This window comes from Lynx canadensis, chromosome C2, assembly GCF_007474595.2.
Source record: "Lynx canadensis isolate LIC74 chromosome C2, mLynCan4.pri.v2, whole genome shotgun sequence".
NCBI classification, from domain to species: domain Eukaryota; kingdom Metazoa; phylum Chordata; class Mammalia; order Carnivora; family Felidae; genus Lynx; species Lynx canadensis.
The window spans coordinates 23,252,507-23,280,367 of record NC_044311.2 but is presented as its reverse complement, the minus strand read 5'-3'; the positions used below and the strand labels follow the sequence as shown (position 1 = coordinate 23,280,367).

The following is a 27,861-nucleotide window of genomic DNA, read 5'->3' as shown; positions in this document are numbered from 1 at the left end:
GGCGGGGGCGGGAGGGGGAAGGGGCCGGCGGGAGCTGCTCTCCGCTCGGCGGTCGCCGCGCCCGCAGTCTGGAGGCGCACCGGAGCGGCCGGGGCGCCCCCCGCGGGAGCCCAGAGCCCCCCGGAGCGCGCATCCAGCCGCGGCTCCTTCGGCCGGGCACGCCGCGCCCGGGGGCTCCGCGGACCCCGCGTCGCCGCCGCTCCCGAGCTTGTGCGACGCGGGCTGGTCGGCGGGGCGGCGAGGGCCCGGCCCGCCTCCCCAGCGCCCGCCCCGGCTTCTCCCCCTGGCGGTGGAGCCTCAGCGGCCGCCGGCTACACTGAGCGCGCCGGAGCCCGAGCCGAGCCGAGCCCGAGCCGCCGCCGCCGCCGCCGCCGCCGCCACTGCCGCGCGCCGCTCCCAGGCTCCCTCCCAGCGCGCCGGCCGGGGTGTGGGGGGCGGCGGGCCGGAGGGACGAGGGCGGGCGAGAGGCGCGCGCTGGGATTGGCGCCGAAGACCGGACCCTCAGCCGCTAGGGGTAAGTGTGGGCGCCTGGGAGTGCGCTTAGGGGTGCGCGGCGCGGTTCTCGACGCCAGCCAACCCTGCCCCCTCACCTCTCCCGGGCCCCCACCACGCGCACCCCTCCTCTTGCCGCCTGCGGCTTCCTCTTGTTGTTCGTTGTTTGGCTGGGCTTTTTTTTGGGGGGGGGGGGGGAGAAGCGGGTGATTGTAGTGTGTGTGCCAGCGGAGGAGGAAGTCAGGTGAGAGGCCCCGACGCACCCCCCCTCCCACCCAGCCCGCATGGGGTGTATCGCTCCCCCCTAGAGGCATGTGGGCCAATTTTTTTTCTCTTATCGATGTTCGGCCGAGAAGATCTTTCCTAGGGGGCCTCCTTTTCTCACAGCCTGCTCTGTCCCTCTCCCTCCACCCTACCTTCGCCCCTTTCACCACCCCATCCAAGAGCGATGCCCCCAACAGAGGAGCACGTGGCGGCGGGAGAAGGAGGGGGCAGTCTTGCAGACCCCCACGCTGCGCCCCTGCCTGTGTGTTTAATATGTATTCTACCGTCGGCAGCTGCACTTCTTTGCAAGCCACTGAGAAGAGACCCCTAAATTGAGGTCCAGTTAATCCAAAAAGCTGGAAGCAAAGGGGGCAGGTGATGAGAATTTCATGACAGGGGGCTGGCTGACGAGAGGGCCAAGGGAACCTTCCCAAAAGGCGAATGAAACTCCAAAAACCTCTCCAAGAGCAGAGTGACTAGGAGGTTTGGGACCCCAGGCTAAGGAGAAAGGAGAACTCCACCAACTTTGCCCCTCTCCTCCTGCCACCCTCCACCCCCACCCCCACCCCCACCCCCACCCAGTTGCAAGGAAGCTAACAGGTCTTTTGTGTTGCACCTTCTTTGGGAAATTTGCATTGAGTATGACAACAGAAAATTACTACTGTTTACTCAAAGTTAAGGGGTTTGCAGAAAGGAAAAAACAGTCTACTTTTTTTTTCTCCGTGTGTGTAGTTGTTAGGTTCAAACCTTGAACTGCAAAACGTCAGTTTGTAACAATAAGGACTGTCGAGCCGCCTCTGTATTTTTAGAAGCTGCACTTTCCTGAGTTCCTTTCACACAAGGCTTGCTCTCTCATTAAGTCCCCATACATAATTGTATTTAGAGAGAAGGAGAGTATGGAAGCCGGAGGGAGATTGCTAAGATCTCCATCCCGCCAGCGCGGAGCACTGTTTGCAGTGAAGTTCCTGGAAAGTGACTGTGGGCTGAGAATTCAGTTTTTCCTAAAAGCTCTGTTAGGTCCTCTTCTGTCAGATGTCTATGAATAAAGCACGCTGGGAAAATCCTCCTATCCGTGCAGTCTTATTTTATCTTTTACACAGTGGTTGATTCTACTTTCAAGTTCTGGTAACAGCACATCAACTGTGCTGTATTTCCGTGTGGTTTTTTCTAAATAAAGGAGGGTAGTGCTTGTGTTCACACTGCTTTCTGATATACCAGTTTTTTTCCTATCAAGTGAGTATTGGATTCACTGGAATGTCCGTCTTTTTCAGTTGACTGTCACTTTACGCAGAGACAACAATTCCAAAGATATTAGAATATTAAAAGTTTATGCATTAGTGTTATTTTGGAGAACTAGCCCCTCGTTTCTAAGACACAAGTGCCCACCTCAACTCCTAGTTCTGAAAAGCAAAGCAAAAAGGTACAAATGCCATGGGCAAAAACAAAACACAAGTTTTCCTTCCTGGACCGCTTTGTGTATCCGTAGGACCCAAGAGGCACCGACTCCTCCTGCCTTAACTTACCAAAATGCTGAATTGCCTAACTAGTACCAGTATCTCCATCTGGTAATGACATCAGGTTTGGAATGGAAGAATTCTCAGTCTTTAATTACTGCTTATTAGCAATTTCTTATAGCAGGCAGCTGATTCTCCAATTCTGAAAGGCTGAAATGAAGCTTACAGAAATTGAAATACCAAAAAAAAAAAAAAAAAAAAAGATTTTTTTTCTCTCTTACATACTCGTTTATTCCGCAGGGTCATCAACTAAGTCCGCCGAATTTAAGGTGTGATATGCTCCCTTGCATTAAACCATGGGAACATTTTGCCTCAACCTTATGAATTTGCTTTTCTTCCCCTAAATAGTCTTGAACAGAGAGCTCACAGGCTCTATTATAAAACAGAATTATGTAATGATGGGTATAGTACATTAAGTAACATAACTTGATAAACTCTTTTGTCAACCTTGCCCCCTGGCACATATTTAATGTTAAATACTGAATTAAGATGTTAATGGTACTAGGGTAAGGCTTTTTTTTTTTTTTTTTTTTCCAGAGGAGAAAGGTATTTTGCCTGAAAGTTATTAGGGTAATACATTTCTGCTCCTAGATTTTTTTTTTAACAAGTCCAAATCTAATTTAAATGGTTGAAAGACGACCAAATCTGAAACATATCAAATGGTTAATAATACTAGCTAGTGTCAAAAGCTGATTATTTTCCTAGGAGAATAGACAACAAATACTGCTTATCAAATAGTGTGAGACAGATACAAAGGAGGGATAAAACAGTATCGGCCTGCAAGGAATTTGGTGGCCAGATGACATCAAAATGTGAAAACACAACTCAGTGGATCAGTGAATGGATGGAATCAAAGGAATATTTGAGAGAATAGATTTTTTTTTTCTTTTTTAGACCAGAGAAAATAGACATCCTTCAGTTCCAAGTTGAAATGTATTCTTGGAGTTACTTTGCCCGCCAAACCTTCAGGGGCTATCAGTGCAAACACCCTGAATAAAGGGGAATTCACCACTTTCCTACCCAAAGGTGGGGATTTTACCTCCAGAGTAGTTACCACAGTGTATATTGTGTGTATAAATGAGGAATATCCTAAGTAGTTCATTCCATCTTTGTACAATTTTTTACATTTTCTAAAAAATTGAACAAAATTGATGCAGACTTTCTTAAAACTTTCAACCCTAAAACTCCTAAATCCTATAGACCCTAAAACTTCCAGACGTTAGTCTAAGTTCCATTTGCAGCAAAACAGAGCAAATCTATTACATTAGGATAGGCTATCTTATGGCAGAATAACAAACAATTGCAATGTTTAGTGACCTACAATGGCAGAAGTTGTTTTCTTGGTCATGCTGAGTTCATTGTAAGTCAGCCACTTCCACGTCTCCTTACTCAGGGTCCCAGGCTGACAGAGGAGTTGCCATCTTGAATGTTTCATGTTGCTATGGCAAAAATAAAGGTCATTTAAATGCTATGGCCAGAAGTGACACATGTCATTTGGGCTCACAACTGACTGGCAACAATAATTGGATGGCTCCATAGAATCATCACAATGAGGCCAGATAGTACAGCCTACCTTGTGCCCCAAAGTAGAGAGCTGTGGTGCACAGGTTTAAGGACTAACATACTCTTAAGGACCCTTGTGCCCTGTTATCCTTTAGCTAAGTGATCCCACCCTGCTCCTTTGTGGCCCAGATGTTCCATTCTCCAGGGTAAATACTGCAGGAAAGGCCACCACGTTACAGGGGAGACATGCTGTGACTTCTTTCACTGCCTTTTCTCTTTGAATACAAGACTCCAGTCCCACCCCTCCCCCACAGATTGCAGTGCCCTATCAATTTTAAGTCCGTCTTTATATATTCCCTAATATTATATATATTTTATTTTTTCAAGACTTGTTTTCCGAGAAAGGGTACGATGAACAGAACTTTTGAGAAGTGTTATCTGGGGGAAAAAATGTTATCTGAAGATGTCATGATCATTATCAAATTTTGAAATTTTGTCTTGAGTAGCTACTTCCCTTATTTTAACCATCAGAATGTTGCAACACAAATAAAACAGTCTTTTGGAAGTATTCATTCATTCATTCATTTACTTATCCATCTTTTTATTGATTCGATAAATACTCATTTATTGATGCCAAGCACTCTTATTAAGGACCGGGTATGTGGAGATGATTGGGAGTTCTTCTTTTCAAGAAACACATTTTCCAATTGGACTGACAGAAAAGTCGTTGCAATGCTAGTGGAGGCACAAAGTATTATGGGAACACTCGCGAGGAAGCAAAGAACTCTCTGGCAAGATTAAGGAAAGTTCTGTAGAGGAGTTGAACTAAGTCCTGAGGGTAAGTGAGCCTTCTCTAGTCGGGAAAGGAAGATAGAGGATATTTTAAGCAGACAGAGAGAGCAATATGAGTGAAGGCACTGAGGATGACAAAGCTTGTTGTTTAGGAAACTACCCAGGAACTCAGTGTGGCTGGAACAGGAGGTCTTTGTGAAGGATGAAATCAAGCAACTACAAATTGTAAAGAATCTTGCAGACATGCTGTAGAATTTAGACATTAGCCCATCTATCAGGGATTGCAAACCCTTCTGTCTACTCTGGGCCGAGCACGGGTACAAGTGAGCTAAGCAGACCAAGTTGAGACCGTAAGCAGTGGTGGAGACTGGCAATCTGGAGAATATGGGACTGTCCAAATGGGATAGTCAGGGCCAATGATGCCCAATGTCAGATCTTCTAGTTGTTAAAGAGAAGCTGCTAATTTGGATTTATATGAAAAATTGAAATATTAAATGTTGAGAACTTAACCACATTTTAAAGTACACATGTGGGGAGAAAACGTGTACAGACCAAAATCAGCTTAAAGACCACCAGTCAGATGTCTCCTACCGTATGAGATAGGGAGCCATTAAAGGTTGTAAGGATGGGAGTAACACCATCGGACCTCTTTAGAAAGTTTACTGTGGTGGCAAAGTGGACAGGAAAATTCTGGAGCCTGGTAGGCTGTACTTGATATTCCATAATGTCATTTGAGGGGTGATGCAAAGCCTTTTATAACACCGCCCTTTTTTAGTACACAACTTCCCATGCATATAGGGGCAACTGACAAATATTTGAAAAGCTGATGAATGGAAGAGAAAAAAGCTAAAGTTTTAGAAGGAGGGCACATTTTTAGAGGGTTCCTTATACCATATGCTTCCTTTGTTAGACCGTTATTTTGTCAAGAGCACAACGATCTTATATTGATCATATGTAATTTTTCTATATCTGTCTGTGATAAACGTTATTGGTTTTTAAAAATGCATAAATCATTTAGAGTAGGACATAAAGATCAGCACAGCATCAGAATGTCTATTATCTAGGACTGATCTTACTGATCCTACCACCTTGTAAAGGAACTCCAGCTGAACACATGTCTGTTGTAGCAGGTCCTAAAAGTCTGTACTCCCAGGCTCTGCAAAACTCCACCAGACCCATGTGTATAGCTTATGCAGGTTTTTGGTGGAGGCCAAACTCTTTATTACTACCCATCAGAGTATGTTATAGTTCAATCCATCCCAGAGCCAGGTGCCTAAGACTGTCTTGATTATGTTTAATTTTTCAATTAAAAAAAAATTGAATCCACTAAACACTGTTCCCAGCTTCTTTCTTGCTTTGAAACCATACTTACCTGCCACTCTGCAGTCACCAATCCCCGCACTCTCTCATAAACTCCCATCAAATGTTAGAAACACTAGGTACTCTTCCTAAGGTATGCTGACTGGTTGTAGGTTATGTGTGTTCCCATGGGCACATCCATATTCTGAAAGCCACTCAGTTCATTGGACAGTCAAGTCTTTAAAGTCTTAGCAGTTTGGCTCTACAAATTGTCATTTTTAATTGAACTTTCTTGAGGTATGATTTATGGACAATAAACTCTACCCATGTTATGTGTTCCATGAGTTTTGAATCCAAAGAAGCAACATGAGCAAATTATAATATTTTAAGTGAACTTCAGAGGAAAAATATACATACAGACTATATATAAATGGATATAGATAGATATAGAGAGATACATAGATAGGTGATGATAGATCAATAGGTCGCTAGATAGACAGGCAAAGTTAGCCTTACAATCCAAGCACCTGGATTGTAATCCTGGTTCAACTAGTTACTGCTTGCATATGCTTGGCCAAGTCTCTTAGCTTTCTGCCTCTATTTCCTCATCCATGTGATGGGGATTATAATTGTACTCCCCTCCTAGAATTAGCAAATACCAGTGCATCAACACAGCTAGTAGTCAATAGAGACTAACCCTGTTTTCTTTTGTTAATGTTGTTATTGGCATTATTATTCTAATAGAGAGGAAATCCAGGGACTTAAACAAGAAAACGAATTGACTGGAATGTAAGTGGGGTAGAAAGAAGCAAGTACCTCCTGGGTGGCTTGCTGGTATGCTAAGGGGACTCAAAGCCAGAGAATAATTAATGGCCTCTATTTCTGGAATATTTTTTTACTGAAGGATTTTGGAAGAAATAATCTTTCTATTAAAACAGCTACACATACGGTGGAATGCTTTCTCTCTTCTGTAACTTTTGTGGAAATGTTTGCAAAGTACAGAACATATTCACTAGTAACATCTTTAAAAAATTTTTTTTAATGTTTTATTTATTTTTGAGAGAGAGAGCAAGCAGGTGAGGGAGAGAGAGAGAGAGGGAGACACAGAACTCAAAATGGGATCCAGGCTCCATGCTGTCAGCACAGAGACTGATGGGGGGCTTGAACTTACAAACTGTGAGATCATGACCTGAGCCAAAGTCAGACACTTAACCAACCAACTGAGCCACCCAGGTGCCCCTCTAGTAACATTTATCTTGAATTGTTAAAGCACCTCCTGCTTTTATATGCTATGAATGCTGCCCAAATGTAGAATCTTTGCCATTAGTAAATGTTTACATTTTAGATGAAAAATGTATTGGAAAAAACTATTAGAGTATGACCATGGGGAAATCAAGTCACCAGGAAGAAAAGAGGAGAACTGGACTCTAGTTCTGATTCCATAACTCACCCACTAGTTTGTTGATGGCAACAAACATCAGGGTGGGGATCTTTGTTCTCTTCACTCTTAATTCCCACATACCAGTTGATCTCAAACTTCAGCGTGTATAGGAATTAAATGCAATGGTTATTTAAATGCATATACCTTGGCTCCGTGCTCATTAATTCTGATTTGGTAGAAATAAGTGGGGATCCAGAAATCCAAGTAATAAATGAAGGTTTTGTTTCACTTTTTATCCCCCCCCCCCAACACCACACACACACACACACACACACACACACACACACACAAACACACAAACTGGAAAATGCAGTGTAAAGAGTATTTTAGGCATAATGATATCAACCTGCTTAAATAATGTCACCAAGTATCTCTTGTTTCTCCTTTCTTCTGTGTCAACTTCTGTTTTACCTTCATTCTTAATCTAGTTTTCCCTTTACTATAATAAGCTAGTCCCTCCAAGCTTCCATTCTTCTGACATAGAAACTCCAACCAAGGAGCACTCCTCTTCCTCAGTTTCGAGCAAAAGAACTAGACCTGACTGTGACTGGATCAGCTTGTACCATGTACTCATAGCTGCATTTATCACCCTGGTCCGGGGCTGTGTTTCTTTAACGTGCCAGCTTTGGGTCAGATGCGCACCTTGGATTTAGGAGTGCAGCCACCCTACCCAAACTGTGTCGCCTGGGAGTGGGGGAGGTACTGTTCTCCAAGATAAGTTAGGGGTAATTTTTTCAGAAATAGGGAAGGCTTATTGGCCAAATCTATAGATTTTCATCCACTACTGTACATTTTTTTAGAAGTACTCAGATGAGAATGAGCCAACTGCCGTGGCAAAAGTATAACTAGTGTGCCAAGTTATTGAAGCTTTCAGCCTCAAAGGTGACCCACCAGGGCCTGGGAAGGGCTTAGGATGCCCAGAGTTCCTGAGCCAGTTGCTTCATACATTTACCCCAGAGGTTTTGGCAAATATTAAACATTTTCTGTATGCACTGTGAAGATGATTTGTATACAGGTCATCTGTGACTTGCACATCGGGAATCAATGGATTTTAAGATTGTGTTTTGAGGTCATCTCAAACATGCAATAATATTATTTCTTTTGGATCTAAATGAGACAACTTGGAAGTTGGTTTATGCAATCAAAAGGACAGTTTGGGGCGCCTGGGTGGCGCAGTCGGTTAAGCGTCCGACTTCAGCCAGGTCACGATCTCGCGGTCCGTGAGTTCGAGCCCCGCGTCGGGCTCCGGGCTGATGGCTCGGAGCCTGGAGCCTGTTTCCGATTCTGTGTCTCCCTCTCTCTCTGCCCCTCCCCCGTTCATGCTGTGTCTCTCTCTGTCCCAAAAATAAAATAAATAAACGTTGAAAAAAAAAATTAAAAAAAGGACAGTAAACATTCCAGGTATAGTATACAGAAGGGGGACAAACACACAGGACCAGCAGTTGAATCCTGCTTTGGCTTGGTTATCAGTTTTGTTTTATTTAGTATTCTTGGACATACATAGCTTGTTCTATCTAAGAGATACAGTCCTAGCCTAGATCTCAGCATGCCTAGCTCCTTATAATGCTTGGAACATAAGTGGATGCACATTATACAGACAATGGAAAAGGGTAAGCTGGCAACAGCATGGAACAGAAAACTGACTTGACTATTAGTCACGAGATAGATTTTAGGTATATTAACCTGAAAATGCATGGAAGAAGTGAATTCTGATGAATGAATTATTAACTCATTCTTCTGTTAAGTGTAGAAGTTACTATTATTTTCTTAACCTCATTAATAAGGTCAATAAAATAAAATAAGTTTTTTTATTAAAAAAATTTTTTTTAACGTTTATTTATTTTTGAGACAGAGAGAGACAGAGCATGAACGGGGGAGGGTCAGAGAGAGGGAGACACAGAATCCGAAACAGGCTCCAGGCTCCGAGCCGTCAGCACAGAGCCTGACACGGGGCTCGAACTCACGGACCGCGAGATCATGACCTGAGCCGAGGTCGGCCGCCCAACTGATTGAGCCACCCAGGCGCCCCAAAAAATAAAATAAGTTTGCATCAGCATTTTAGTATTGAGTCATTGCTTTCAGATGGCTTCAGATGGCCCCAGTTTGTGTGTGTGTGTGTGTGTGTGTGTGTGTGTGTGTGTGTGTGTGCGGTGTTGGGGGGGGAGGATAAAAAGTGAAACAAAACCTTCATTTATACTTGGATTTCTGGATCCCCACTTTCACCTCCACCAAAGCAACCCCACACACAAAATAAAGTATTTTCAACAAATGATGCTAGAATAACTAGATATCCATGCAGACAAAAGCAAACAAACAAAAACCAAAACAAACAAACAGAACATTTGACCTCTGCCTCACACCATATACAAAAGTTCATTGACAGTGGATTATAGATCTAAATGTAGAAGTTAAAACCATAAAGCTTTTCGAGGAAAACATAACTTGGAGATGGAAAAAAATTTCTTAGATAAGCCATAACAGCAGTAAACAATAAAAGAAAGAGTAGCTAAGTTACATGTTAAAATTAAGAACTTCTCACCTGAAGGAAAGCAGGGGGATGAGTAAAGCCTAAAGATCCATGATTAAACCAATCATTACCACCAGTGATATTTTCTCCCCTGTGCGTTAGTTCAAGTTGACCTGTAAGTGATGGAAACTGACTCTGTGAACTTGAGCAAAAAGGGAAATGCCTACCGGGGCTTTTTGTGGAATCCGAAGTCAAGGGTACAGTGGGGTGTCAGGAATAGAGGTATTGAAGTGCTTCAGGGAACCCCGTCAGTCTTCTCTCTGTCCATATTTCTTCTCTGTCTTTCTCATGGCAACACAGCACCCTCCTTTCCTCAGTTCCATAGCAGATCATGGTTGCCAGTTGTTCCTGAGCTATAGGTGTTGCAGTCAAGCCACCCAGAAAAAGGCCCATCTTTCTGTCCCTCACAGTTCTTAGGGATGGGTCTGATTGGCTCACTTGGATCCAGTGACCACCCTTGGTCTAATAAACTGTGACCCAGAGGCAGGGTGATATTTAAGAAGCATAGCAACTCCTTTTATCCATGGGAATATAGATTGAAAAGAAGAAGCATTCCAGTTGATAGTCTCTCTACATTTCCTCTTTACTTGACAAAAGACAGAGTTGATGGAAGTGTGTACTTGGTTAGTTTTTAATGACCACTAGTTTTGGTGTATTGATACACTATCCCTTTGAGTATCTAATATCAGCATCTCTGCATCTCTGCCAGTTGACTGATATATATTAAGGACCATAAACAAAATTAGTTCATTTTTAAAATGGTCACATTTATTTGTAAATTATTAGCCAAGATCTATTCAAATGCAGACATGCTTTGTTCTAGTCTGGATATACAATAAAATTAATTTAAATAACTTTAATCAGCTTCAAAAACAGCAAATTCCAAGACAATTAGGTTAACTTTAAGAACTCATATTTATTGAGTTAACAGATGGTAAATTAAAAAACAATGAAGCTAATTTTTAAAATCATTCATTGAATTAAAAAAACAGACATTTAACAAAACTGTTTTTAAGCTGTTTTTTCATCCCAATATGCATATTTTAAGATTCCAATTTGGGGAACTTCTGGGAAGACACCAAATGAGTTGCAGTACGTGAACATTCTTCCAGTGAATTACTTTTTTAAAGGATTTAGAACCACCTGAAAAAGAATTTTATGAATCACCAATAAAGATACAAGAAATAAGCGTATTCTAGAGATTGGAAGGAATGAAGAGTCTACTTCATCAATTCCAATTTACTCTCTAACATGCTGCTCCTATGGCCTTCTATGTTGCTGGCCCTGACGCACTTTGAGAGTTTCCTGTGCTAGCAGAGTGAAAGTTATTCCTAGTCAGAATTGCATTTCTGCATTTTAATGGTCAAGCGGAAGACTTCCCTTTGATGGCTTCTTGGGCCTTGTGTACCAATGACCTGAAATATATTGTAAATGCTAGAAGCTGACTCTGCAAGCTTACAAGAAAAGGGGACTTTTGTGGAAGCCCACTGACGACGTGGGATCTCCTCCCCTTGGGCTCCCACTTTGCTGGGTCTCCTTGCAATTTTTGGAAATAGAGCAATGAACGTATCCCAACACATGAATTGTACCAGAAATTGGTCGTTTCCATATGCAAGTTCAATCATTTCTCCCACTTCCTGTGGTTTTATAGATAGAATTGGAGATACCATCATGGCTACATAAAGATACGTCCCTTGCGTTGTACTTGCTATGATTAGTTTTAACATGATGGCGTATTGAAAACTATAGTTATGGGGCGCCTGGGTGGCTCAGTCGGTTAAGCGGCCGACTTCGGCTCAGGTCGTGATCTCGCGGTCCGGGAGTTCGAGCTCCGCGTCGGGCTCTGTGCTGACAGCTGGGAGCCTGGAGCCTGTTTCAGATTCTGTGTCTCCCTCTCTCTCTGACCCTCCCTTGTTCATGCTCTGTCTCTCTCTGTCTCAAAAATAAATAAACGTTAAAAAAAATTTTTTTTAAATAAAAAAATAAATAAATAAAAGAAAACTATAGTTATATATGTAGAAATGCAGTTACTACATAAAAACATTTGAAATAGATTTGTTTAATGGCTGCTTGATCAATTGGCGTTATAGTTTTTTCTTTACCTTGGAGAGTTGCAAACTATAATATAATTTATTTTAAGGTCCTAGTAGCCCATTGTCTAAGATCTGGTTTTACTTTATGTTTTAAATCTTACGTTACTTGGTCAGTAATGTTGATAATCATATTTACTGGTTTTGGTAGACCAATTTATTAGTTACAATTTGAGTTTCAGACACTTAGAAACATAAAAACACATTTATTATTGAAATTATGGTAGTAAAAATTATCTTATTGCATAAATATCTTCTTGCATTTGAAACTACTTAGCCCCATCCCCTTTTTGCCTCGAAATAATTGTTTTTATAATAACCTTCTGATAATATGAGGCTTTTTAGGAATGCAATTATAACAATATAGTGGGATGGACTATATTGTTTTTAATTAAACAAGAACAGGTAAAAATAAGAATAAATTGTGACTAGATGAAAAATTCAGGAAGTGAAATTTCAATTTGCAGAAATAGAAATTAGGGATGTAGAAGAAGAACTTCATAACTGGTCTAAACATCCAAAGGAAACGAAAAAACGTTAAAAGGGTAAGAGGAAATTGGGTAGACACATTTTGGAGATTTAATTTAGAATGTAAGCTCCTTGAGAGCAATAAACATCTTATTATTGTAACACTCCCCCTAACAGAGGGCTTAACACACAGTATATGCTATTAGTAGTAGACAAACATTTCTTATACTTAAGAATAAAATAATGGGTGTTCCTCCGAAAACAGAGCATGTGGATCAGAAGTAAAAATCAAAGTTTGTAACTTTTCCTGTATAAAAACAGTAAGATTGTGAGACTTATTTTGAGCAAAACTAAGTAGAGATAAATGCCTAGTCACAGGCTGGTAAGTTTTTAAGTTTCTAGAACGAACAAAAAAATTCCTGCAAGTGTCTAAGAAAACAGATACTCTTGTAGTTTGTCTTCATACTTCTTTTACAGAACTGGAGCTTTTTTAAGACCAAAGGTAAATTTTTACATACTCCTAAGTAAAACAAGTTTGATTCTTTAAGTTTTATGCCTACCCAATTATTGGCTCATACATAAAAGCAACAGAAGAAAATTTTTAACTCGGGAAGGTGCTAGAAAGTATAACAACAAAGGGAACTGCAAAAGTTGCAGAGATATCATCCAGATCACTCAGTGGTCAGATATATAAAAAATCAAGAGTGGGAAATTTCAGGAAAAAGTTTAGCCTTAACTAAGCATTGAAGGTCAAGACAAAGTAATAAATGAATAATATATAGTGAAAACAGAAATGAATTAAGAATTGATGTTGATCACTACATGTTTTTCTTTACTAAGGGAGCAATGTTTTCAATAAAATAATCCTAAAAGGTTTCTTAAATTTTTAAATGAAGAGCCTGTAACGAATAACCACCATGTGGAAAAAAGAAGGTGGAGAAAACAAAAGCATTAGAAGTTGCTGCTTTAGTTTTATTTATTTATTTTTTTAAAGTTTATTTATTTTTGAGACAGAGAGAGACAGAGCATGAACGGGGGAGGGTCAGAGAGAGGGAGACACAGAATCTGAAACAGGCTCCAGGCTCCGAGCTGTCAGCACAGAGCCCGACGCGGGGCTCCAACTCACGGACCGCGAGATCATGACCTGAGCCGAAGTCGGCCGCTTAACCGACTGAGCCACCCAGGCGCCCCTAGTTTTAAATCTTTAGATAAGAATGCATTTAGGATAGTCACGAGCAATTTCAAATTGATACTAGTTGAGTGGGAAGAAAAATATCTATTTTATAAATAATTGTAGAAGATAAAAATAAACAAAACAGTCCAAAAGACAAAATGGAAAGGAAACAATAAGGAATTATTGAAAAGAAGAAAATATAAAATAAGTGCAGTCAAGCTCAAAAATTATGACAAGTATAAATGTCTTAAATTTCTCTATTCAAATGGGAAGATCTTCACATTAAATTAAAATGAAAGTCGTATGATTTGGTGGTGCTTAATAGAGTCATACTTAAAGATAAATGACATGGAAATACTTTTTAAAAGGGCAAAGATTTTGCAGCCTAACATGCTCACATCTAAATCAGATAAAGCAATAGCAGAATTACAAAAGGGACTATTTTATAATAATTATTAATACAACATTAGTAACGGAATAATGACACTGAAAAATAATGCATTAAATAACTTAAAACATAAAACAACTTAACGTGCTTTTTATTTAAAAAACTTTTTTAATGTTTATTTATTTTTGAGAGAGAAAGGGAGAGAGAGGGACAGAGCACAAGCGGGGGAGGGGCAGAGAGAGAGGGAGACACAGAATCCTAAGCAGGCTCTAGGCTCTGAGCTGTCAGCACACAGCCCCAGTCGGGGCTGTAACCCAGGAACCGTGAGATCATGACCTGAGCTGAAGTCAGACGCTTAACCGACTGGGCCACTCAGGCACCCTTTAGCATGCTTTTTATGATGGAGCAAAACAGTGGAAATAATGTATATTCAAGCAGCAGTGCAAAAGTTTACAAAATTAGAAACTTAAACTAATGAAATATTTCACATTGGTAAATTAAATAAGAAGTAAATGATTATTATGACAGATTGCTTTTTAAACACAGTGTTGGATAAAATTTAACACTTGTTCCTGATAAAATGATAAAAAGAAAAAATAAACTGTATTTTAACATGATAATAAAGTTGTTTAACCAATAGTCAAAATTAATGTAAAAATACTAGAAATATACATCTTTAAAAAAAGAGGTGGGGTAGAAGTTGGTATAGTGGTTCTGCCATAATAATTGTTATTAAACATTATTTTAAAGCCCTTATCAATATAATAAAACATACTAAAGGAAAAAAGAGGTATAAGGAGTGAAAAAATATACATTATCTTTATGACAGGAAAAATATTTTAATAGCTTGAAAACCCAAAGAAGTGAACAAAAATGTGTATAGACCTAATTAATTAGTGAAATCTTGGAAGACATATGACTCTTCACATAAACCAATAGTATTTCTAAATATTAGCAATCATTAGCTTAAACATAAACTTCTAAAAGATTTATTTTACAAGATATGTAAAACTCTGAGTTTAAACAGAAATATGTTACCTACCTAGATAAAACTGTTTGAGAGCTATGAAAATATTAAGTTAATCAAAATATTGGTTTCTGATTTTGAAAAGGTAACATTTTAAAACTGTTAATTATTTCCAAAGTATAGATTTAATGGGGAATCTAATAATCATGTCGCTTTTGTTTTTCACATTTTGAGGTAATGGTGAGAGGAACTTGATTTTCACATAAATCTGGAAAAGAAAGTAGGCAAGAATAGTAGAAATCATTTCTGAGAAAGAAAAACAATGAGGGCAGACTAGTCTTATCAAATATTAAAATATATTATAAAGTTATAATAACTAAAATCATGTGATACAGGCACCAAAATAGATTAATTAGGAAAAATAAGTGGTTAACAATTATATAATAACAAAATATTTGATAATGTTAGAACACAAACCAATGGAAAGGGAAAATATTTTACAGTGTGTGGACTGATTAACTGTTTGAAAAAAAAAAACAAATTATATACTCATGATACACAAAATAGCAACACTTAAACCATAGGAAATCTAAAGGGACTTGGTTTTAAAGATTTAGAATACTGTAACAAATTGCAAAGTGAAAAATAAAATAGATTTGATTTATATAAAGATAGCAACAAAACAAACAGTAGGCTAGGTACAATTATTTGAACATAACAAAAGGGAAGGGTTAATTATCATATTATTAACAGAAGCTCATACAAACTCCACAGCTAAAAACTAATACATGAGATAAAATAGAATCCTATTTAGCCAATATATGAGATAAGACGAAAATCACATTTCACAAAAGATGAAATATAACACATTTGCAAACATAAAAACATGCAGCCTTACTAATAATCAATTGAATATATACTAAAACAAAAATAAGCTGTATTTAGGCTTAATCAATTATTTTAACTTTAATGTCAAGGATTTACATTCCCAGCTGATACAGATTATTTTCATTTAGATAAACTTACCCTCTGGAGAAAGTGGGAAACCTGGATAAAATCTAGCAAATATTTGTTTAAAAGCATCCTAGAGCTTTAAGGTGGAGAGGATTGGAGAAGCCAAAAACCCAGAGAGTAGGCAATCCAAGAGAGATGTCACTTACACAACTACCTGTTAGAAGGTAAAACACCACTTGACAAAGATATCACCCAGAGGCTCAAATTATCTGTACAATTTTTCATACACAATGTCTGGAAACAAAATTACCAGTCATACCTGTAGACCAGATAATAGACTTTAAAATATCTGTAATTAATAAATTAACAAAATTAGATGAGCAGATAGGGAATTTCTGCATATTATTGGTAACTATATAAAAACCAAATGGAAATTCTGGAACTAAGAGGTAAACTGACAGAAATTAAAAATTCAATGGATGGGTTTAAGAACAGATTAGAAACAGCTGAAGAACAGATTGATGAACTGGAAGGCAAAGCAATAGAAAATTTAATGTTAGTACCCAGAGTTAGCAAGGTACAGTGGAAAATGGTTTCTTCTTACATAACTGGTGGTATGTAAATCTATGTAATACTTTTTGGAAATGCTTTGGTGATGTAAATCAGATATTAGAACAAAAAAGAGGGGCACCTCGGTGGCTCAGTCTGGGGCTGAGACTTCAGCTCAGGTCATGAGCTCACAGTTCATGACTTTGAGCCCCGCATTTGGCTCCCAGCTGTCAGTCTGTCATCACAGAGCCCGCTCTGGACTCACTGTCCCCCTCTTTCTGCCCCTCCCCCACTTGCGCTCTCCCAAAAATAAATATATATTTTTTAAAAAATAAACAAAAAAATTTGTATGTTTTGACCCAGTAATCTTATGTCTAGGGATATCTATTATGGAAATTAAAAAAAAAATTGTTTTTACATTTATTTATTTTTGAGAGACAGACAGAGAGAGAGAGAGAGAGAGCACAAGTGGGGCAGGGGCAGAGAGAGAAGGAGACACAGAATCCGAAGCAGGCTCCAGGCTCTGAGCTGTCAGCACAGAGCCTGACGCGGGGCTTAAACCCACAAACCACGAGATCGTGACCTGAGCTGAAGTCGGATGCTCAACCGACTGAGCCACCCAGGCGCCCCTACAGAAATAATTTTTTTACTGTGAATTGTTTTATGTATAAAGATGTTCACTACAGAATTACTCATTATACTAACTACAGTGTGCAATGTTTTAAGTGCTTTACTTCAATTTATGCAGTTAATCCTCACAAAAAAACCCAAGGAGGCAGAGGTTGTTACCACTAATATCCTCATTTTATAGATGAGAACAATAAAACCTTGAGAGGTCAAGTAGCTTGCTCAAGATTATGGAACTAGTGAGTAGAGAAACAGATGTTTGAACCAGGCTGCCTGCCTCCACAGCTTGCACTTGAACCTGCCCTGGGCTTTTGGAAGCAACCTAGATAGCTAAGAACTGGAGACTTGCCAAATAAGTGATACCCCCAGTCTATGTAATATTATGTGGGTATTAAAAATGAGCATCACCAACACTTTTAGCAACATGGGAAATAATTCTGATATAATACGAAGAGGGAAAAAAATCAAAATCCTAGAATTACACCAAATAAAAAATATATGTACAAATATGATGGGAAGCAAATATCCCCAAAGGCTAGTAACAATTATGTGAGGTTAGTAGCACTAGTTTTCCATTTCTCTTCTTCCATTCTTCATTTTCTCAAAATTTTAATGATGTGTTTCATATATATATATATATATATATATTATGCTTCATATAGAAAATACCATTACCTGTATGTAAAAAGTAGTAGTTTATTGGGTAAGAACCTGGGTTCTGGAACCAGACTGCCTATGTCACCACTTACTAGGTATGTGACCTTGGGCAGGTTGTTGAACTTTTGTTTCTTAGCTTCTAAGTTTATCCTATAAAATGAGGATAATTTTAGTATGTATCTGATAGGGTAATTGTAAGGATTAAATGTGCTTAAAATGTATTTAGAACAGTGTCTGAAACTGAAGTATGTAAGCATGATCTAGTGTTGTTATTCTGCAAACAGGCCTCATTGTTTTAGACCCTGAGTGACCAGACAAAATGACAATTCCCCCCTGCCAGTCCTTTGCTAGGCACATACATTAGCAACAATTTTGTTTCTATATATATATATCTTTGTCCTTACTATGAATTCCCCAATGCAGAGATGTCTAGGAACCAGGAACCGTTGGCTAAGGAGACACTTCCGAACCCTTTCCAAGAAGCAGTGATAATCAAATGTCTGATGTGTTTTTTATGTTAGAGAAGTTCAGCCTCCTTGCCTGTGTCACATCTCTGAGACCTGTACAAGAGTGATTGAAGCTACCCCTTGAAGCCAATATTACATGAACATTATCAGCAGTGAATTAGAGAAAATATTTATCTATTTCCCCAATTTTACCCTTCTCTGAATGAATGACTTTCTACCGGCTCCGTGATCTGACCGTCCAAGTAACAACAGAAAGCTGTTTAAGAAATAGGACACTTGTTGTAACTTGATTTTTCTGAATTGAACACCCCAGGGGGACTGAAAATGTGCTTCAAAACTTTTTTCCACTTGGCCGATCCAAAAAGTTTGGAAAATTTTTATAGAATTTCCTCATTCCTTAAAACAGTTTCATTGAAATTGTAAAAGAAAAAAAAAAAAAAAGATCTGTTAGATGCCAGGATTTACTGTTAGCTGTCTTAATGGCTAATGAAATGATAAGACCTTGCAATAACCCCTGCCAATTAAAAATTAACAGGTGCTTGCCAGGTAGAATATTGCATTACCTGTAAGAGAAAAGGATGCAGATTGGTATTTCACACATTTGTGAGAATGATCACCTTTGACGTGTGTCTCTGGTTTTCAGGACATTGCACGCTGCAGAACCCAAGTGTGAACCCTGCTCGGTGAGTTAGCTGTTTCCTGAGTGTTGTCTGTCTCTTCCTTGCCTCTGTCAAGACCCTGTGCTGTTCACTGTCAGTGTCCTTTGCTTAAACTTTCTAAAAATTCTCAGCTGTCTTTTATGGTAAATGTCTAACAAATTGCTCTAATCGAGTCTGAGTTTTACAGTGTTGCTAAAGAGCTTGCACACAAACCCCCACTTTGTTCCAGGGTTTACCCCAAACCTTTCCCACTCTCTTTCCTAATAGTCATGTTCTAACACAAGACTACTCGTTAAGACATTCACTGTCTAAATCACAGGTCAACATTTCACAGTTAGTGATGACTGGTCCCATGAAGGATGAGAAGAGCATGGTAATAGTGAAATTCCTTTCCCCTTTTACGAAAATAAATCACGAGATTCAACCAGCAAATGGTGAATCAATGGCAAGTCAATATTAAGGTGAGAGATTATGTTACTGAAAAATGACCTCAAGATTAATTTCTTATGTAGATAAATGCTGGACAATTTCTTATTGTCATAGTGTTATTGGAGGTTATTTCAAGTGTTCATATTGCCACATGAGGTAACGGAATTGAGATGGGCCCCCCCTCTAACATGCCATCTGTGTCTGAATCTGCAAAAATTTCTAAACAGTTCTGGTCTTCAGTATCTCCACTTGAAAATGGGAGTGGTAGTATTAATCTGTTAGGTTAAGGCAAAATGTTATAACACGAAACACCTGACAACCAGCAATCACTTCACGAACACTAGTCCTCCCTACCACTGTTTATTTAGATAGAAAATAAATACATAACACAGAACTCTGCTTTCATCTTCAAATATATTATTCTTCATTGATTATTTTATGAATATAATCATTGATTCAGAAAATAAATGGAATTTTTATCCCACCAACCTTCATTCTTTTATTCATTTCTCAGAGCTTTAATGAGCATCTACTATAAGCTAAGAAGCAAGTGCTGTGGGAGACAAAAAGGAGAGTGAAGTACCCATTGTATTCTCATGGAGATTGGAGTCTAGAAAGAGGTTGTATGTATGTATGTATGTATATTAAATGCCATTAGAGAAACGAAGTATTATCTTCGTTTATTAGAAGGAGAAAGTATTTTATCTAGGGTTTCAATTTCTTTATCTATGAAATGTGTAAAATAATCTCTGCCCCGCTGGTCTTTTAGGGGTCTGGAGAAGATCAAAGGGGAGCCTGCATGTGAGATCTCTTTGGAAACCCTGAAGCACTCTGTGAATGAAAAGGGTAAATTTTTTTCTCTCTTCCTTTGTACCATAAACTCCATGAGAATGTTTGACAGGGCCTGTTATGTTGGTCTTTAAAAATTTTTGAAGTATATATATAAAAAAATCACACTGTAAACCTTAAATATTTACCATTTTTATTTGCCAAGTAAACATCAGTAAAGAGGGCTAAGTTTTTTTTTTTAATTTTTTTAACATTTATTTATTTTTGAGACAGAGAGAGACAGAGCGTGAAGAGGGGAGGGGCAGAGAGAGAGGGAGACACAGAATCCAAAACAGGCTCCAGGCTCTGAGCTGTCAGCGCAGAGCCTGACGCAGGGCTCGAACTCACGGACCGCGAGATCGTGACCTGAGTTGAAGTCGGATGCTTAATCGACTGAGCCACCCAGGCGCCCCAAGAGGGCTAAGTTTTGATGAAACAATGAACCACTGATGGAATGAAAGAATCCGTGAATGTTATGCACTGAAGATCTGTGCCCCACCCCACCCCCAACCTCATATGTTGAAATCCCAACCCCCAATGTGATAGTGTGAGAGGTGGGGCCTTTGGGAGGCAATTAGGTTTATATGAGGTCATGAGGGTGGAGCTCGAGTTAGTGCCTTTACAAGAAGGGGAGATACCAGCATTTCCTCTCCACCACATGATGACACAGTGAGAAGGCAGCCATCTTCAAGCCAAGAAGAGGGCCCCCACCAAGAACTGAATGTACTGGTGCCTTGATCTTGGACCTCCCAGCCTCCAGAGCTGTGAAAAAATAAACATCTGCTGTTTAAGCCGCCCAGCCTGTGGTATTCTGTCATAGCAGCCTGAGCCGACTATGACAATAAGAGAGAAAATAAACGAATAAGTCAATGAAGGAAACAAAACAAAGATGCAGAGTAGGAAAACCTACAAAACGAACGAGGAATAAAGGGTTGTCTTTGAAAATATGCAGTATAGCTGAGTGTTAGGAGTATGATCCATAGCTAGATGGAAGGATGGATGGACGCAGTGTTCTCAGAGTGTGGTCCGTGGACCAGCGGCATGAGTATCGTGTGGGAACTCATTAGAAATGCAAGTTCCTGGTCCACCAGCCAGTCCTGCTGAGTCTGAAAGTCAGAGGTAGGGCCAGCAGTCTGTGTTTTAGCAATCCCTGTAGATCATTCTGATACAAAGTAAAGTTTTGAGAACCATTACTTTGTACTAACATGGGGACTTTGGAAATTATTCTGCTGTAAGTACATTCAGTGTTAATGAAGGTTTATAGCTGTGGATGGATATAATCAGACCTGTATTTCTAGGATGATGAGTCTTGGAGCTTCGCCTAAAAGAATTTATGGCTTCAATGTGAAAAGGACCATTGGAGATACTGGAAAACACATTGTATTTGCCAAGCCCCAGAGTGACAGATTTTGGTTTTTCCTACTTCCTGATAATATGCACATCATCAGCTAAGAGGCAGAGCAGAGCAGGCACTGACCCCAGGCACTGGAGAAACCTGCTTGGTCTGCAGAGACCCCAGCGGGATGAGAATGTTGAGCTGTCAAATATATCAAATACCAGTCCTTACTGATCTTGGAGAGCCCTCTTAGTCCTGACCAGCTGTGGGGAAACATCAAGTGGAACCTTCCAGACCAAGATAAATGGGCAGCTCTTTCTAAGACTGGCCTAGGTAGCTGCCCTGGCTGAAAATGCAGCTCCGTATTTAGGGCTGGTGGAGACAGGTCTGCCAAAGGGGAGGGCAGTGTGGAGGAAAAACGGAAGAGCCTCAAGGGGAAACAGTTACCTTAAGAAAGAGTCTAGAAGCCCAAGATACAAGCGTGGGGTGGGGAAGCAGCGGGGAGAAGAAGGATGAGGGCTTCTCAGAGAAGGACTGCTCAGATGCCCAGTCATCCGGGTTTGCCCAAGACACAGGGTGTTCAGGACAATCCCTGTCAAACCAGGGCAGCTGGTCACCCTACAACTGTGTTCCCTCACCTGTGTTGAAGACCATGTGACAGCAGAAAAGTCACCGCTCTAGACCTTGTTTCTCAAAATATTGTCCACAGACTGGCAGCATCAGTATCACCTGGGAGCTTGTTAGAAATGTACCTTCTCAGGCCCACACTAAGGCTGCAGGATCATACCTGCCGGAGAGGAAGAACCCCAGGTGATCTGCAGGCGCATGAGTTGAGAAAGACTGCTTTAGAAGATCCTGTGCGCCCTGGAGAAGAAAAGGTAGCACTGGTAGGGAGCAGAGAGAATTTCTTGGCTGTGATCTGGCAAATGTCCAGGTCGGCCAGATTCTATACTGAAACTGTATCAACCGGACCTGGCAAGGAGCAGAAGCATTGAGAAGGTTACACAGTAAGGAGTACCAGGAATTGAGAGCAGAGAGGTAAAAGGACAGATGACACAAACTAGCCAAGAGGGGCCTCCTGAACTATTAATAGTAGTAGTTGTAGGAATGTAGGAAAGCCAGAAATCCAGCTATTATGTGGCGAGAGTAAAGCTGGAGAAATACTCTTCTGTACCTGTTGCTGTGACCCAGTTTCGGTAAAAAAAAAAAACAAAAACAAAAACAAAAACAAAAAACAAAAACAAGCTGATGTGGGCTGGGAAATGTGAAATGCGGAGTCACAGCATTGTGGGTAGGCTTGCAGAGGAAGAAAAAAGGATCACCCACTAAAAGTCTCAGCATTAGCATCTTGGCCTTCACTCACTTGCATATTGCTCAGATATGCAAAGCAAGTTCAGTTTTCTCCCTTTTTCTCTACCTGGTCTGATCTTCATGGGCTCCAGCTCTGCATTCTAGCAGGAATAATTTGCACTTAATTAATAGTGTTTCATTTTCTTCCCGCTTGAACATAATTCTTTGACTTTAAACATTCTAACCAGGGGTTCTTAAACTCAAACACGCTGCAGAATCACCTAGAGGGCATGTTAAAACACAGATTGCTGGGCCCACCCCCAGGGTTTCTGATTCAGTACATCTGGTAGAAACTTAGAATTTGCATTTCTAAGGAGTTCCCAGTCGATGCTGATATAACTGGTCGGAGGAACACGCTTTACAACCTCTGATTCAAAGTATTCGGCATTTTATTCCCTCCCAAAGGTGATGGTTTCAAAGGTCTTAGATTTAAAATGCTTCTCAGATTGGTTGATCTTCTGTTCTATCTTGGATCCAGAACCCGGTCTTCCTGTGTATGGCCGGTATGCAGTGGCACAAGCATGCTTGCATTGCTGGCTCAACACATCTGAAATGGTCTGTATCTTGTTCCACAAGACAAGTCCTTTGATCACATGCTAGGATGTCCTGGCAAGGTCAATCTGTGATACAAATCTCTAAGAAGCAGCTCTCACTTGTATTTATCTTGCTTCAGACCAGTAGTAGTTTGTCGACTGGCACTGGCCCATGGACCACATTTTGAGTAATGCTGTTTAGATGACTCAGTCTTTCTCAGATTCTTCACCTCCTTCTTCCTCCTCTTTCCCAAGATAGCATTTGGGTATGCAAGGGGGGGGGGGTGTTATTTTATCCTTGTGACAGCCTCGTATCATGCACCATCCTGTAGATACTCAGTGATCCTCCCTATTGAGGGGCTGGATTCATTCTTTCCCTGGAATGGGGACCACCGAAATGCAAGTAGGTCCCATCTGATCTTTTGGAATGATGCGTGCCGGTCCTCACGACTGCTGCCATAGCCCTGAACACATCCCTTAGTGCCCAAGGTCTATCTTCACGGCCTCTGTCCCTGCTCCTAGACCGCCACTAGTCTACCAGTAGTCTCCATGGGAGAGTAAGAAGCTCCAGACACTCCTGTTTCCCACATAAAGGCCATCAGGAGGCAGGAATGCCTTCCGAGTCCCATGTATCCATCCATCTGCTGCCGCCTCTGTACCATTGCTTCTGAGCCCCTTGGGATTTGGTGTTGAGCCAAATAGCCAGAGACCGCTAGAGGCAGTGTAGTGCTGGGAGGAGCTTGTAGCCCAGCCAGTTGTTAATTTTTCAGCAATTTGGCCTTCCAGCTGTCCAGCGTGGCCATTATTAAAAGTTAAAGGACAACAACATACATTTAAACAAGTTATATTAAAAGCAAAGGTAGCCAATACACAAAATCATCACCTCCTATTTATTTTACCGCGCTGGACTATTAATCTATGTTTAGCATATGTGTGTGATAGAAATACTGTATAATCGTGTACTGCCACACAGGTCTTCTAAGCCCTGTTCGGTGATACCGTGTTGAGAGCTTCCAATCAGCCAAGGTAGGAGTATTTACGCTGTAGAAATGAGCAAACATTATAAATCAGGGTTCCACTCTCTCTCATCTCCACCTCCCCAAGGCCAGTTGTTAAACATTTACCAACACACCATTGCTTAGAGCCTAAATCTGGGAGTGAGCCACTAATCCACTGGCCTCTAGTCACCCTTTACTTACATAGATGTTACAAAGCTGCTCTTCCTCTAAAGATTAGCTCCTGAAAGGTATCTGTGAAAGAGATATTGAATACTAGAACCTTGATGTCATCTTATCTACTTACCCTACTTTTATCTCGCTTTTCTCTCTACCATCTCTTGGGACCAGAAGAATTGATCTTCTGGTTTTTTATTTCCTCCACAGCTTATCCTCGTACATTAAGGGTGAACATTCATGGCCTAACTTTACTCTCTGACATTCTTTCCCAAAACGTATAAATTTATTCTAATCATGAGAAAACATGAGACCAAATTGAGGGGCATTCTACAAAACTTCTTCCTAGTTCCCTTCAAAACTGTAAGATCCTGAAAGACAAGAAAAGACCAAGAAACAATCGTAGCTTGGAGAAGGAGACTTGTGAACTAGATTCAATGTGGTATCATAGATTGACCCCTGGAAAAGAAAGAAAATTGGTAGAAAAACTGAGGAGACCCAAATAAGGTCCGAGTATTGTACCAATGTTGATTTCTTAATTTCAATCATTGTTTCATTGTTATGTAAAATGTTAACATCATATGAAGCTGGATGAAGGGTATATGAGAACTCTATATTATATGTGCAGCTCTTCTGTAAATATACAGTTATTTCTAAATGAAACTAATGATGGGAAAAATTCATGACCTAGGTAATAGATATCTTTTCTATCCTATGGAAAAAAAACCTACTATGTGCATCCACCTGCTTTGTGATATGCAAAAGGGGGGAAAATGGGGATGGTATAAAGTCTTTTTCTAGATAAAGATAAAAAGCTTTACTTTCAAGTGTTTTTTCTTTTGCAGAATAAAAAAAATTATTTTGGATGTTGTAAGCTGAGCATTAACTGTTTCTTTCCCTTTCTTTGTAATCTTGCTGTGATAAAACTAAGTTTGTAAGCGGTATCTTCAGATGATGGAGAAGACATAGAAAGTAGATTAATATAAATTCAAAATATCACCTTTATTTTCCGTTGATCTGAAAATGGGCCACTGTTCACACAGCTACATTTCTTTCTAAGTGGAAGGACAGCCAGGAAGAAAAATCCCTGAGCAGAGAAGAGGAAATGTGCTCTAAGGCAATGCTTCTCCAATTTTAATTTGCATTTGCTTCATCTGGGGACCTTGTTAAAATGCAGATTCCTTTTCAATAGGTTTGGGGTGGGGATCCCAAATTAGTCTGATTTTCCAGTAAGTTCCCAGATAATGCCAGCCTGCTGGCCTCTGAGTAGCAAGAGTCAAGGGTCCTTTCTGAGGAATTTCCTCTTCCTTGGCACAGTAGGCATAAGGCAAGTGCTTACCAGCCAGAGGCTTAAAGACACATAAGAAATGCACAGTAAGACCAGAAATAAAGCAGTTAAAACAAAGAAGACGCACATTAATCAAAGTATGACATTATTGCACATACTGAGATGGGGTGAAAGAAGGACTATTCAGGAGGTCACTGGACATGTAAAGCTGTTTTTGAAGTTTAATTTGAAGCCCCAACTAAGAAGCATTGTATGTAGTCATTCCCTTTCACTACACAGGAAAAATGCAACATTTTCTATGAAAGAGGAACTACAGCTTTCAGAATTACTGAATTGTACAGTGCCAATGTACATGAATCTCTTCCCTCCTCCAACGTTTCCAATGATGATAGTTCCTGGAAAATAGTATATCGTTTTTTCAAGCATATGCTAAGTCTACAAAAAAAAAATTCTCCCGAAAGTTCTCTTCAAGCTAGGAAAACGGGTAATTGGCCTGTATCAACGGGACAACTCATGCCAGTCAAAACACCATTACAAGAGAATAAAGTGTGAGGCCTGTGCATCGGCATGTTTTTACCCCCACCTCATGAGGAGCTTCCAACGTGTCACATGCACTTTCACTGTCTTTTTCAGCATTTAAACTGAGATGTTTTTCTGGAAGCCTTGCTCAGTGGACCTATGGGCCCTCTGGTATTCTTAGACACGATTTATAAATGTTGTGATGAACTTGACCAAAGTAGATCTGGCTTTGCTAATCACTTATTAGTTCTTTGACCCACTATTTCTTTGTTTAAGAAGCAATGTTGCTTGTCTTATGGATACATATTATCCAATTTACAGAAAATATAAATAATATTGCAGATAGCAAATGAGATCCAGCGTGCAGCTTCCTGCATCCCGGTGGGCACAGTCCTATTTAGTAATAGCTTTCCCTTTCACTGTTGCCACTGGCAGACAGACTGCTTATGCGATCTTTGGCTTCCCTAATGTCTCTTCAGGGATCAATAGAGTGTTTCTTTTTTCCTAGATGCCAACTTCATCGTCTTTATACTTTAAGAATACAGTATCAGTTTAAGAATACTTCAGGAATACAGTATTAGTCTAAAGACCGTTCAATTGAAAGCAACCTTGCAGAGATGTAGTCACCCATGATTGATGTTAGGCGAGCGAAAGAAAAATGTAGGTTTGTTTTCCCCTCTGCCTTTCAGATCTTTGAAAGAGAAAGGGGACTGGTTTTTCAAAACTATTGCCATTGTTGGAAAGTAACCATCTCCTACCTTGTGCTATCTGATCGTATCCGTAGATACAGGAACGTGTATGTAGCAGCCACTTCTCTCAATACTTTTGTTCATTTTTCTCTTGAAGTAAATATTAATAATTGGAAATTAGAGAATTGCTATTTTAATGTTTCAAGTGAAGTAAATCTGATATGTGAATTAGCAACAAAGACTTATGTCTCAAACAGGAAATAACAATTCATGAAACCAAATTTAAAGTTCAAGCAGAGCTTTCACGCTGATGGATTCCTATTTTCCTTTTTCTTGGCCCTGTGGGTCTGTTTTTAATTTTAATTTTTTTTATTTGTTACTTTTATCATTTTGAAACATATCCTTGTCTCAAACTCTGTGCAATGGTGAGCGTATAAAGAAGTACAAATAAATAACTACTGACCACATTTCTACTGTGAAATTTTTTATTTTAAATGTGACAACTATCCCTCAATTGTCTGTGCACATTCAACTGTTGGCTGAGCCAGATTCTTCGGTATAAGAAAAATTGGTGAATCTGAAATAAAAGTGCAAAATATCTTTCATGCAAATAATACTAATAATACCCAAGAAAGCAAGAAAGCGTACTTAAAAAAATAATTGTTCTTGACAGGAGATTTATAAATAGGAGCCTAATTAATAAATTTCACTATTGTTCTCCTTAGCTGCAGCCATGCCCCCTTGGACTTCTTTATTTCAGATGACCTTGTACTTTCTTTGCAACTCACACTAAATAATGTGTGTTGTTTTGCATTTTTTATATCAGAAAGCAAAATATTAAAAAATTAATCAATGTTGCAGAGAAAAGGGCACTCCCATAATAGA

At 39.9% G+C, this 27,861-nt stretch overlaps 1 long non-coding RNA gene across 5 annotated transcripts; it reads left to right on the top strand.

Moving 5' to 3' along the window:
- Positions 1 to 372: 372 nt before the first annotated feature.
- LOC115523879 lies at positions 373 to 27,861 on the top strand. Of its 5 annotated transcripts, none has more exons than XR_003971870.1 (5): positions 373 to 514; positions 18,817 to 18,856; positions 19,776 to 19,888; positions 20,031 to 20,107; positions 21,388 to 27,861. It is a non-coding gene; the product is annotated as an uncharacterized LOC115523879 (long non-coding RNA). The 5 variants fall into 5 exon arrangements; XR_003971869.1 differs by lacking the exon at positions 21,388 to 27,861 and adding an exon at positions 20,324 to 20,363 and having other exon boundaries at positions 19,776 to 19,892; XR_003971872.1 differs by having other exon boundaries at positions 374 to 514; positions 22,186 to 27,861.